We start from the raw sequence: 12,896 nt of genomic DNA on the forward strand, positions 1-12,896 counted from the left end.
TACAAATTTTGTCAGTTCTACTAGGCTGGAGAGGCATCAAGTATACTTCTGGAAACATACTATGCCATAGGTCATAGGAAATGTTTAGATTTCCAACTTGGATATAAGAAGGCATCAAGCACAGCTACCTCAAATTATAGATGATGAAACTGAGACCCAGTGAGGTAAAGTGATTTGCTCAAGATCATAGAGCTAAAATAACTGAGTCAAGATTTGAATGAGGCAGGTTCTAATGATGAGCCAGATGAACCAACTAAGATCTGATTATTACATTTTTCCAGTGTATTTACGATTTAAATATCAGCAAAGATCACAAATCAGGGTTTGATTTATTATTTGTTGACTTATAAATTTTTTTAATGTTAATATTGAAGACTAAACTTAAAATTGTGTCATACATAAATCTTTCCCCACCCATGGATACCCAGTTGCTCAACATTTCTGAAGCTAATAGAAATCTATCTTACCCCTTAAGAAAATAGAAGGGAAGGTGATAAGAGAAAGGGGAGGGAGGTGAGGGGAGATATGGGGAGAAAATTTGCAACTCAAAATCTTGTGGGAAGTGAATGCTGAAAACTAATTAATTAATTAATTAATTAGTTAGTTAATTATTAAAAAAACAAAAACATTTCCCAGGCTACCCCTGACTTCAATGCATATCTTCCTGTTTCCAAGTCCAGTGCCTACCCTCATGTCAGTTTTATGAGGTTCAGCTTAGCTAAATTTAGAGAGCCTTATCACCAGGAGGCAAGTCAAGTGATGAATTCTTAACCAACTCAGCCTAAGAAACAAAAAAAATGCCTCCTAAGTCCTGGGGAGCTCTATATTTCTTCTCTTTCTTATTTTTAATATCAAAGTGTCAAAAAAAGAGAGATAGAGAGGTTGGAGAGTTTAAGGAAGCTAAGTTTGAGTCAGCTACTTGGTGCAGTTGATAAATCAGTGAACCTGAATTCAAATACAGCCTCAGTTACTAACTGTGTGAATGCTGGAAAGTCATTTAATCTCTATCTGCCTCAGTTTCCTCACCTGTAAAATAGAGATCATTCTAGTACTTACTTCCTAGAGCTGTTGTAAGGATAAATTAATACTTGCAAATGAAAACTTGTAAATATTAAAGTGTTATATAAGTACTAGTTGTTATATTTCGTTATTCTATAGCTTTTAGAATAACTTTTTATACACATTTGTTTGGTTTTTTATATTCTAGGTGTGAAGACTTTGTCAAATGATCAATGAACAACATGACTACTAGTGGAAGAATTGAGATGTATAAATCCTGGCATTTCTGGTATAAAATTAAATTAGAAGATGAAAGTTAAGTTGTGGTTTAAATGGAAGAATGTTACATAGCTTCTCCTCGGAAGGGCAAATAAAAGCATTTGCAAAATTGATTTTATGTTTCTGAAGGCAACAAGAAATATCATTGCATGGGGCCATTAGTCATACAGTATTGTTGTACTCATAACAAACGTTTCCAAAAGGCCAACATATGGATAATTACAGTTTATGTGCCAGCACCTGTTGCCCAGAATGCAAAGGTAAAAACTTCTTCAAAGAACATGACAGATTTTCTTCCAAATTAAGTCCACCCATATGGACTTAGCATAGTTGAGGTTCTCATCACCTTTCTTCCATTTTATTGCAATAGCCTTCCAATTGGTCTCCACACTTCAGGGCATTTATCCAATACTTTCTCCACAGAGCTTCCAAATCAATATTGTTCAGAGTGAGACCTGATCATATCACTCCTCTAGTTATAAAAAAATATAATTATTAGACTTTGATTATAAATTCCTTGAGGGCAATGAATGTCTTTTTAATCTTTTTGTCTCTCCAACTCTGGAGTGTATTAAGGAAGGGCCAGCACCTCTAGTGTAAGGGCTTACTGAGCCCTTTTTAGGGTCACTCATGCACCTTACATGTCAACCTGTCACCCAACTTTCACCTATGACTCTCAGAAGCTGTAGCATGTACAGTTGTCACACCCTAATAAAACTGTCTCAGTAGATGAGCTAAATCCGGTTGAGGGTAAGCAACAGGACTGAGCGATAGGAGAGTTAGGGAGATATCTACCATAAGCATATTAAGACTTTCCATGGTAGAATGGGCTGATGAGAACATTTTTTCCAATGCTCCAATATTCCAGTGATTGAGGCAAGAACTATTGAGTGCTTAGAGTTTGGTCAGACTTCACAGATGCCCGGGTGACATCTACTGTATTTCAGACCAATTGTTTTCACTTCTGTCTTGCTAGTAGTGATGACTCTGGATGAGAGAGTGAAACTGATGTCTATGCAAATATGCTTTACTTAAATCCAATTCATTGATTTCCTTTGAAAACAAATGCTTAGCACAGTGCCTGACACATAGTAGACACTTAATTTTACTCAATTAGATTAATTCCCTATTGTCACTAGGATAAAACACAAAAATCCCAATCTGGCAAGTAAAGTTTCCCACAGTATGGCTCCAAAATACATTTTCATCCTTATTCTGTCTCTTATGTACTACTCTGAAGACCAATAGAACTTTCCAGCTAACTTTCTCCTTACATGGAATTCCATTTCCTGGTCCCTTGTCTTTTTCACAGATCATCCTCAATGTCCAGGTTATTTTCCTTTTTACCCAAAGGTTCAGAGCAAACCTAACTTCCCTTAGAGCACAGGTCAGTTGTCACTTAAAATAGGTTTCATGATCTGAGATGTCCACAGCACCATTATGTTAATACTTTCCCTATTAAATTCATTCATTCATTCATTCAATTAGTCGTTCATTTGTTTGTCCATACATTTATGTGTTTATCTATGTATTTATTTATTTATAAGGCTTTAAAAAAAATTTCCTTAGAGGTACCACTTCACATGCATCAGAATAGCTAAGCTGAGGATAAAAGAAAAAAGAAAACAAAAATGCAATTGGAGAGGTAATGGGTAGTTAGGTGGTACAGTAGATAGAATGGCAAGCCCAAAGTCGAGAAGACCTGATTTCAAATCCAACTTTTGACACTTACTAGCTATGTAACCCTGGGAAAGTCACTTAACCCTGTTTGCCTCAGTTTCCTCATCTGTAAAATGAGCTGGAAAAGGAAATGACAAACTATTGTAAGTAACTTTGCAAAAGCAAAACAAAACAAAAACCCAATGAGGTCACAAAGAGTTAAACATGACTGAAACAACTGAATAATAACAAAATGAGGATGGGGACAAAAACTCAAAAACAAAGCAAAGATATCTGCTCTCCTCTGGGAGTTTATATGCCATTGATAGAAAAAGCATAAATAAGAGAGTTCAGGAAAGTGTACTTTGGTCTGGCAATTATAGGGATGGTGAGTGGGGCCCCAGAGAAATAGATTGATACTTACCCTCAAAGAACAATTGCAGAGCAGAACTATGGTTCTGCCATGTTCAAGAACTATGTTAATAATTCTAGAACTGTTTCTAGACTTATAAAAGTTCTTCCAGGACATAATCTCTGGAATAAGTTGGCAAGGAGAGTATGAAGGAGGTAGGTAGATAATAGGGTGTAAAGTGGAAAACAATATTACCACTAATATTAAATATTCTTGGATAGGTAGTTTATTTATTGGGAGTGAAAGGTCCCAAGGTGAAAGTTACTCCAAGGCAAGGTTCCAATGCTATTGGTAAGGTAAAAATAGTTAAGGAGGTTGTGGAGGAAGTGGCCAGGGAGGGGAGAGTAAGTAAACATTAATATATGGGATGGGGCATTGCTAGTCCCTGAACAAATTGAACAGTCTCCTTTCCAACCCCCTTCTTAAGCTAATGACATTATAGAGTTTGAGAGAACTCCTAATGATTTACTAACCGAAGATCAGTCACCTTTCCTTATAGTCCATATAAAAGCAAGCTCATCTCATTCTTTAGGTTTCTTGGCTCCTTAACTTCTACAAGCCCATAACTTCTCCACTTACTTTCCTTTTTCTTTTTTCTAGTTTTCAGTGGGTACTGAAGGTGGGAAGAATCCCTCTCTTCATTCCCGACCAGAGGCAATAATGCACAGACGCACCATCAGAGGCATGTGCTTGCATGAAGCATGAGAGGGAAATTCAAGGGGGTCCTAAATCCAACTGTGTAAAAAAGTAGGAGAGGAGAAGGCTTTATAATTCCATAGCAAGCATGAACCTAGAATAGAACCTTTTAACAGAGATTTCCTAGATACCACTAGCTTTGACAGTTCCTTCAGGAGTAACCCCAAATTCAAGAATTTATGAATTCTTGATCTCAAGTGTTTGGGTATCAGCAAAAGAAAAAGAAAACTTCCTGACACAGCATGTTCCTTGGAGAACAAAGAGGGGAATTGACATGGTACCTATAGAATTTCCTACTTGGAGAGCAAAGGCAATGAGTTTCTCAGACAGCAGAGACTGACAATAGAAGTTTAGGGGGTTTGTTACCTTGTTTCGATTGTTCAGCAAGTGCTAAGCATGTTTACTTTTTGTTTGAATCTAATCCACAAGCTGACACTACAAATCTTAAGGAAACTATATAAGAAAGACTTTATGGGAAAAAGAGACTCAATAAAAACTTATATTTGTCCCTACAACAACCCCAAGCCCACAATGAGTTCCTTTAGAGGAAGGGAGGAAGTGAACTGATGCAATATTTTAGCATGTAATGTGTCTGTGTCTGTGTCTGTTCCCAGGCACTAATGAGTCCCTAATGCTTAGTGACTTGTGAATTTTTTGCTGTGTGAAAAAAAGGCTATCCCATACTATACTTTAAGCAACAGTGCCATGTTTGGCGACCCTTCTATAAACATTTGGGACACTCTAGACATAATTTATACTTGTTTCATTTTGGATACTTTTGTATTAATCCAGATGGGTGCAACTCAAAGAAGATAAATCAATCTATTACAAAGAAGTTCCAAGGACTAAACTAGTTTATTGAATAGAGTTTTTGGAGTTTCTTGGTCATTAATTATATTACTCATTTGGAGACATGGATTCAGAGTGGTAAGTGACTTGACCAAGGCTATACAGATTCTGAGTGATAGAGCAAAGACCCTCTAATTTCAAATAGCTTTTCTTTTATCTGTTATTTTGTTTTACTGGTTTGACTTTTATTAAACATGGATAAAACACTAGGATATACTATTACGAACAATGCTTTCTTCCTTTTAACTATTGAATTTGTATATTGTATATACTCGGTATAAGAGAAAAAATGACTAGTAGTGAGGAGGTAAAATCTAAATGTCAAAGCGTTACTCCCCATTATATTAGAAAAGATTGTGAAAAATGGCTGCCTTTCACTTATATACTTTGTTTGGAGAGGAAACTTAAAAATTCGCAAGGTTTGGTAAGATTAAAGTGACCTTTGGCAGCTACCCAGTTTCATAAGTTTGTGAAATGGAAATAAATCGAAGGAGACATTTCAAGTGTAGATTTAGGCCTGGCTTCGGCCACCTCATGGGTTTTGGGGGGCTAGCGTCATGAGAACCAGTATGTCTTCAGAAACTGTCCTGGTGAATTCAGCCACTGATTCAATAAGAATTTCTTTGTAATGTAAAGAGGATCTTGCTTGTGTTCCACAGCTCAAAAATAAAGTTAATTGGGGCAGCTAGTGGTGCAGTGAAGAGAGAGCTGGCCCTGGACTCAGGAGGACCTGAATTCAAATTCGGCCTCAGACACTTGACACACTTACTAGCCATGTGACTTTGGGCAAGTCGCTTAACTCCAATTGCCCTCCAAAAAGCAAAAAAAAAAAAATAAAGTTAATGATTTTGCTCCATGCCTTCCAGTGCTAGAGGAGTTCTCTAGTCTTCCCTCCCACATGGACTGAAATCCTATTAAACCTCCTTCCCTTTTGTAAACTCGCTTGTGAAAAGTGCTTTTCGTAAGTTTTGTTGCACTCATCAAACAAGAAGCACCAAATAGGGATGACAGTTTATGTGACAGACATTGCCTCGAAGGCCTTAAATGGTAGCAGGGAGAATACAAAGAGGAATAGGTAAAAACCTTGAGATTTCATTGCTATAAGGAATTCCCAGGTGAGGAACTTCCCTCTACCAAGCAAGTTTTCACCTCCTGAGTATTTTATCTCATCAGAGAATTGCCAAAAATATTGAGAAGTTAAGTGCTTTCCCAGTACCAAACCCAGGTATTCCTGATTTCTAGGTCAGCCCTCTATGCATTGTGTCAGACGACCTTTATTTTAAGTTTTAAAATGTAATATTGCATATGTTTTATTGTACTTGTATTTATTTTCAACAATATTTTCCAATTACATTTTAATCTACTTCCTGTGGTTGTTGGGGGTGTTGTGAGCCCATTAAGGTCCAGTGTTGGATACCTCTGTTGTAGGCAATAGATTTGGATGGGAAAGAGATTAGATTCAGGGAGACAAATGAGAAAGCTCTTGCAGCAGTCCAGTGAAAGGTGTTGAGGTCTTGAACGTGGGTAGTATCATGTGAATAGAGACAAGCATACATAGATGCCTACTTCTTTTCCCTCTGCACTGGGTTCTTATTGTGCCTTAGGATGAGAGATCTAAACAGTAAGGAATCAAATAGATCTCCTCCCTCTGCTTGTTCAAGTGAATTCTTTCCATTCCATCTCCTCCAACTGACTGCCTCCTCTGTCATCCCCACCCTTTCACTTATTTTCAATCTCTTTCTCTACTGGCTCATCTACTACTACCTAGAGGCAGGCCCATCTTTCTCTTATTCTGAAAAAACCCTCACTTGATCCTTCCATCTGGTAACTATTGTCTTATATCTCTTATGTCCTTTGTATCTAAAATAGTCAAAAAAGCTCTCTACAATACCTGGCTCCACTTTCTTGCCTCTCTCTCTTCTTAACTCAGCTTCTGACTTTGTCATTTCACTGATACTGCTCTCTTCAGAGTTACTAATGGTCTCATAATTGCCTCTATTTGAAGCCTCATTCTTGACTTCTCTGCAGCTGTTAACACCACTCTCTGCTGATTTTCCTCCTACCTCTCTGACTGCTTTTCCTCTGTCTCTTTTTCTGGATCTTCCTGCAGATCATGCCCTCTAACTTTGGATGGACCTTGGAATTCTGTCCTGAACTCTCTTCTCTTCTACCTCTATACTACTTTATTGATCTCATCAGCTCCCATGGATTTAATTGTCATTTCTATGCTTATGATTCTCAAATCTATCTTTCATGCCCCAGTTTCTCTGCTTACCTCCAATCTTGCATTTCCCACTGCCTTTCACAATCTCAAAATGAATGTACAGTAGATTTCTTAAACTAAATATGGTCAAAATAAAGTTCATCATTTTCTTCTTCCCACCTCCCCCATTCTGCCTTCTTAGCTCTCATTACTGTTGAGGGTAACATCCTCCTCCCAGTGCCTCAGTCTCCCAGCCTAGGAGTCATCCTGGATTCCCATTCTCCCTCACCCACAAAGTCCAAGCTGTTGCCAAGTCCTGTCTTTTTCACCTTCACAACATCTCTCAAATACACCCTTTCTCTTCTCTGTCACTGCCCTCAGCCTGCTACAGGCCCCCATCATTTCACAACTGAACCATAGCAATAGCCTACTGGTGGGCCCTCCTGCCTCAAGTCTCTTCCAATGCAGTCTATTCTCCATTCAGCCACCAAAGTGTTTTTCCTAAAGTGCCCATCTGATCATGTTATCTCCCTACTCAGTAATATACAATGGCTCTCTATTTCTTCTAGGATCAAATACAAAATTCTCAGTTTGGCATTCATAGGCCTTCCTAAACTAGCCCCCTCGTAACTTTCCAGTCTTCTCACACCTTACTCCCCAACATATACTTTTCAATTCAGTGACACTGGACTCCTGGCTATTCCATGAACAAGACACTATTTCTGGACTCTGGGCATTTTTTTCTAACTGTCCTTCATGCCTAGTCTTACCTTCTGGAGCAAAAAAGAAGTTTCATCCTTCTTCCATGTGTTCCAAATGACTATCCTAGAGGGCTAGTGGATAGAATATTAAAATATATATTATATAGAATATGTATTATATATAGAATATAGACGTGGATTTGGGGAGATTTGAATTTGAATCCTGCTTTGGACACTTAGTAACTATGTGACCCAGGAAATGAAAATAGATTGTCCTGTGACAACCATGGCAAAAGCATGAAGGCAGAGGAGGTGGATCTTTCTTAGTCATTGCTAGAAAGATTCTTGGCAGAGCTCTCCTTAACCCATTGATTCTTCACCTGGAAGATGGTCATGTACCCTAGAGTCAGCATGACTTCAAAAAGGGCTGAAGAAGGTAGAGCCAAGATGGAGGAGTAAAAGCAGGAACTTGCTGGACTTCCTGCTCCAACCACCTCTAATACCTTTAAAGTAAGACTCTGTCTACAGAGCTACAGAATATGAGCTAATATGAGCTACAAAACACACAAAGTGATGGAGAAAAACAAATCTCCTGCTGAAGCCAGCCTGTCAGGACAACAGAAAGAGTCTAATACAGGGAGCCAAGCACAGTCTGTGCTGGCCCAGACCCAGGGCAGGCCCAACCAGTAGCCCAGACTGGCCAGAGCAGACTTCAGAAAAGTTAATCACCAATAGCTGTGGTGGTTTCCAGACTTCTCAACCCATAAACTCCAAAGAGAAAGTAAAATTTCAGTGGGGAACCCTGTTAATCCAAGGTAAGAGAAGAGTGATCTGACCCCTGCCTCCAGGGTAAGAGGTGGTGGTGGCAGGATGGCTGCAGCTGCTTCCACATGGCCACCGCTGGAGATCCTGGCCTGCAGATCATAGGGGGACCAAGTGATCATTCAGAGGGTAATTGCTCTTGCTTTAACCTTCTTGAATCTGGGTCGGAGTCTTGGGTGGTGGTCCTGGGGTGAGGAACATCAGTGTGTCAGAGCTTGCGGTGGCTGCAGATAGGGCACCCTCCTCATAGCTCTGACAACTGTGACCCCACCAATTTTGGACACAGCCCTCTCTACTCTGGAAGCAGAGTTCTACTGTGGCAAAGAGCTCAAAAGTCAAGTAATTGGCTGGCACGATGAGTAAGCAGAGGAAGCACAATTACAGTATAGAATCATTTTGGGGAACAAAGGATCAAAACATAGAACCAGAAGAAGACAACAAAATCAAAACTCCTGCATCAAAAGCTTCCAAGAAAAATATGAATAGGTCACAGGCCATAGAGGAGCTCAAGAGTGATTTTGAGAATTAAGAGTAGAGGAAAAATTGGGAAGAGAAATGAGAATAATACAAGAAAATCATGAAAAGCGAGTCAACAGCCTGACTGGAGAAAATAATAACTCAAAATCTTGTGGAAATGAATGCTGAAAACTAAATATAAATAAATAGAAAATAAAAAGGGGGGGGGGGCTGAAGAATGGTGATATAGCGTTTGGTGCCTGACAACTCCAGGAGAAATGCCAGGGCCAGAATAGAGGTCTGTATCAAGGCTTTGATCTGACCAAAGCTTTGATATTGTCAGTTGTGAGGAGATCATAGTAAAATCTGGTTGCTGGGGAAGTTCATCAGTGTTGAACATTAGCTTTATAATGGTATGTTTACATGGATTCTGAATAATGGACAATGCTCTCATCCTTTCTTAGCCACCAATGAAGTGAAGGAAAATTGTGCACTTGTTCCCATGGTTTGTGCCTGATGTTTTCAGCAATGTTGTTGGAGACCTTGACAGTATTCTTTCCCAGGATGTACACATAGATGATGAGGTGAATGCACATTGCTTGAACTAGCTCAGTGTTTGAGAGGCTCCTAGGGTTATTGTGAGGACTAAGCGAGGTAACATATACGGTGCTCTGAAAACCTTTCCAGTATTCTTACGTTTGAGTTTGCTCCAGGTATTTTGCCATCTAGTAAGCCCTCCCCTCTTGTTGGCCATCTTAGGGATACTACTTCTGCCTTTTCTTTGTCTGGATCCCATGCCTGGAATTCTCTTCACCTCTGTCTCCAGGTTTCTTTCAATAATCATTTCAAATCCCACCTTCTGCAGTGAACCTTCTCAGATTCGGATGGAGATGGTCTGGGACCCTAAACATAATATCTTTGGGAACATCTGTGCCTCTCTCTAGGCTACTGATCCTGTTTATAGCCTAAGTCTGTCATGATTAAAAACATTCTGAGAGACAAAGTTTCTGGGTAATTTAATCATTCCATTAATAAGACCAGCCCATTATTAATAAAAGGACAAGCACTTGACCATCTCTCTTATACCAAAGACCATGCCGTACTACTTCTAATAGGAGAGCATGTATTTGTTTCAGTATCTCAAAAATCCTTTTAAAGCAATCATATCTCTGCAAAGATGGAAATAGTTTGCTTATGACTTTTGCTAAAGAAAAATAAAGACATATATAAACACATGATACATATATACACACAGATGCACATGTATGTATATATGTAAATGTATAAATGTATATATTATATATAATGTATATATTATATACACACTGTATATAATATAATGTATATATACATATATTATATATAATGTATGTATATATTATATATAATGTATATATAAAATGTATATATATATACATACACAGACAACCTACATTTCATGGTTTCTTGACTTGTAGAAAAATACTTCACATGGGGCTTTTGGCAATATATTATAGATTATTCCCTACAGTTTTGGGTCATTTGGTCTATGTAGAGATTCCAGCCTGAGTTTATATTTCTCCTTTCTCAGAAACTGATTTAGTTACAGAAAACAAGGGTAATTTGCCAACAGGAGTCCCATTAACAATGGCTTATACTGGAAGCATCAGTTATTTCCCTGATAAATAGGGAAATGCCTGGTGAGAAAACAGGGACTATTAAATTAGAAGGAACCTTGCAATTCTCCCACTTGTGTAACGAAAGAAACAGTATTACATTTTGCTTTTTTTTAACTGACATAAAAACAAGGAGCAAGTGAATAATTATTTTTCTAAAATATGTGTCATGCTAGAATATTGCTTTGCTTCACTCCTCATCACATGCTATTCTGCTTAATGCTCCCAGAGTAACTGACATCTGCGATTTATTTCCTGGTGACCATCTGCCATCAGGAGATCTAATTCCTATCATTACTGCAATTCATTTTGGGTATATTTCAATTCATGGTCTATTTCAGCTTGTAGCTGGCACAAAACATTAGAATTGAATTAAAAACTCAGGAAAACAGTATTTCATAGGAGAAATCATTCCAATTAGACAATTATGATCCATTATGACCAAATCTGTGCTAGAGGGCAGTGGTAAAAATGAAATGGCTATCAGGGGGTCTAACAGCATTCCTAAGATTCCTGTGCAACAAATAGAATGAGAAGCAGAAAACAAGATAAAATTGTGAAATAGGAGGAAACCGGATAAACTAGTGTCCCTTGCCCCCAGCCCCCCACATACTCTCTTCCAATAACACCAAAAAATCAGTGGTTAGTAGAAACTAATGGAGAAATTATAATAGACTTTCTTTGTAGCTCAAGAACACAAATTTAATTTACAGGTAAACACAAACTCACCCACCCCCAACACCACTCACCCACTCCTTGCAATAGGACAACAGTATAGAGTGTTAAGGTCAGGGTACCATATAATATTGAGGTATAGGGTTAGGGGTGCTCGAAACCCCCAAATACCAACATTCTGGATCCTGCCCAATGAATTCGACTCAAGTCTTCTCTCAGCCAAAGTAAAGAAAAGTTTATTAAAGATTCGTCATAATGGGTACACTCTTAAGGACCCTCAGTATCTGTGAGGCTTGTGCTGGATAAGTGGGCCAGAGTGAGTCTGCCCCCAATCAGAGTTCAAAGGGGTTCCCAGAGTCTGTACCTCATAACAGAGGACTGTTTGGACAACTCAGACTAAATCTTCAGAGTTCTTGGTCAGGCCAGAAACATTGGATTGCCTAGAGAATATGAGGGAAGAATGAGTAAACAAACAAAAAGATAAAAAGTTATTATGATGAGAGAAATGACTAAGACAAAAACTTTGAATAGGAGATTAACTCATGGAGACCTGTCTAGAAGTAAAGAAAACATATCTTCCTACCAAGGTCAGGTAGAATTTCTAAAAGAAATGGTGCAAGGGGCAGCTAGGTGGTGAAGTGAATAGAGCACCTGCCCTAGAGTCAGGAGGACCTGAGTTCCAATTCAACCTCAGACAATTAACATGTATTAGCTGTGTGTCCTTGGGCAAGTCACAACCCCAATTACCCTGTCTTCCCCCTCCAAAAAGACAAAAAAAAAAAGAAATGGTGCAAGGTTTTAAAGGAGTGAAAAACATTATAAATTAAATGATTGGTGGAATAAAGAATTTTAAAGGAGATGAAAGACATGAAGGACAGTTAGAAAGTAAATCAAGCATAGCACAAGAGGTATAAAAATAAAAGATTTCCTGAAAATTACAATGGATCAAACAGAAGTAAATAACTCCATGTGGCCAAATACACACACACACACACACACACACACACACACATCTATGTTTCTACCTATCTATATTCAAAAGATTGAAAAAAATTTTAAAAAACGATTACATATTTCATTTTTAAAAAATCATCTGAAAAAAAGATCAATGAGAGCTATTTTTAGGAACTATTGGACAACCTGAAAAATAGAAACCTAGATTCCATATTTTAGAAGTTCATGAAAAAAAAATGCCCAGGCATTAAAAGATCAAATGAAAGCAGAAAGAATCTACCAGAACATCTTGAAAGAAATCACAAAATAAAAACTCCCAGGAAGGTCACAGACAAAATTTGGAATTTCCAGATCGAAGAAAACATATTTCAAACAGCCAGAAAGAGTTCAAGTACAAAGAAATAACAGAGTAGTAATATGATTTAATAGCTGCCAACTCCAAAGAATTAAAAGCATGTAATATTGATGGGATACAGGCTCTGGGAAACCTTGAACTAAGATTGAATCTTCCTTCTTGATGAGGCATTTGCCTGAGG

The 12,896-nt window shown here is 38.2% G+C and overlaps 1 long non-coding RNA gene across 1 annotated transcript in view; it reads right to left on the reverse strand.

The window, feature by feature from the left end:
* Window positions 1-11,661: 11,661 nt before the first annotated feature.
* LOC138162193 (uncharacterized) overlaps window positions 11,662-12,896 on the reverse strand; it is a 45,460-nt gene continuing 44,225 nt past the window's right edge. Inside the window, exon 3 of the long non-coding RNA XR_011168572.1 lies at window positions 11,662-11,846. This is a non-coding gene — a long non-coding RNA (uncharacterized lncRNA). The remainder of the gene's footprint in view (window positions 11,847-12,896) is intronic.

This window comes from Petaurus breviceps, unplaced genomic scaffold (assembly GCF_028583685.1).
Source record: "Petaurus breviceps papuanus isolate PSGF00001 unplaced genomic scaffold, PetGlider_PUasm1.0 186, whole genome shotgun sequence".
NCBI lineage: Eukaryota > Metazoa > Chordata > Mammalia > Diprotodontia > Petauridae > Petaurus > Petaurus breviceps.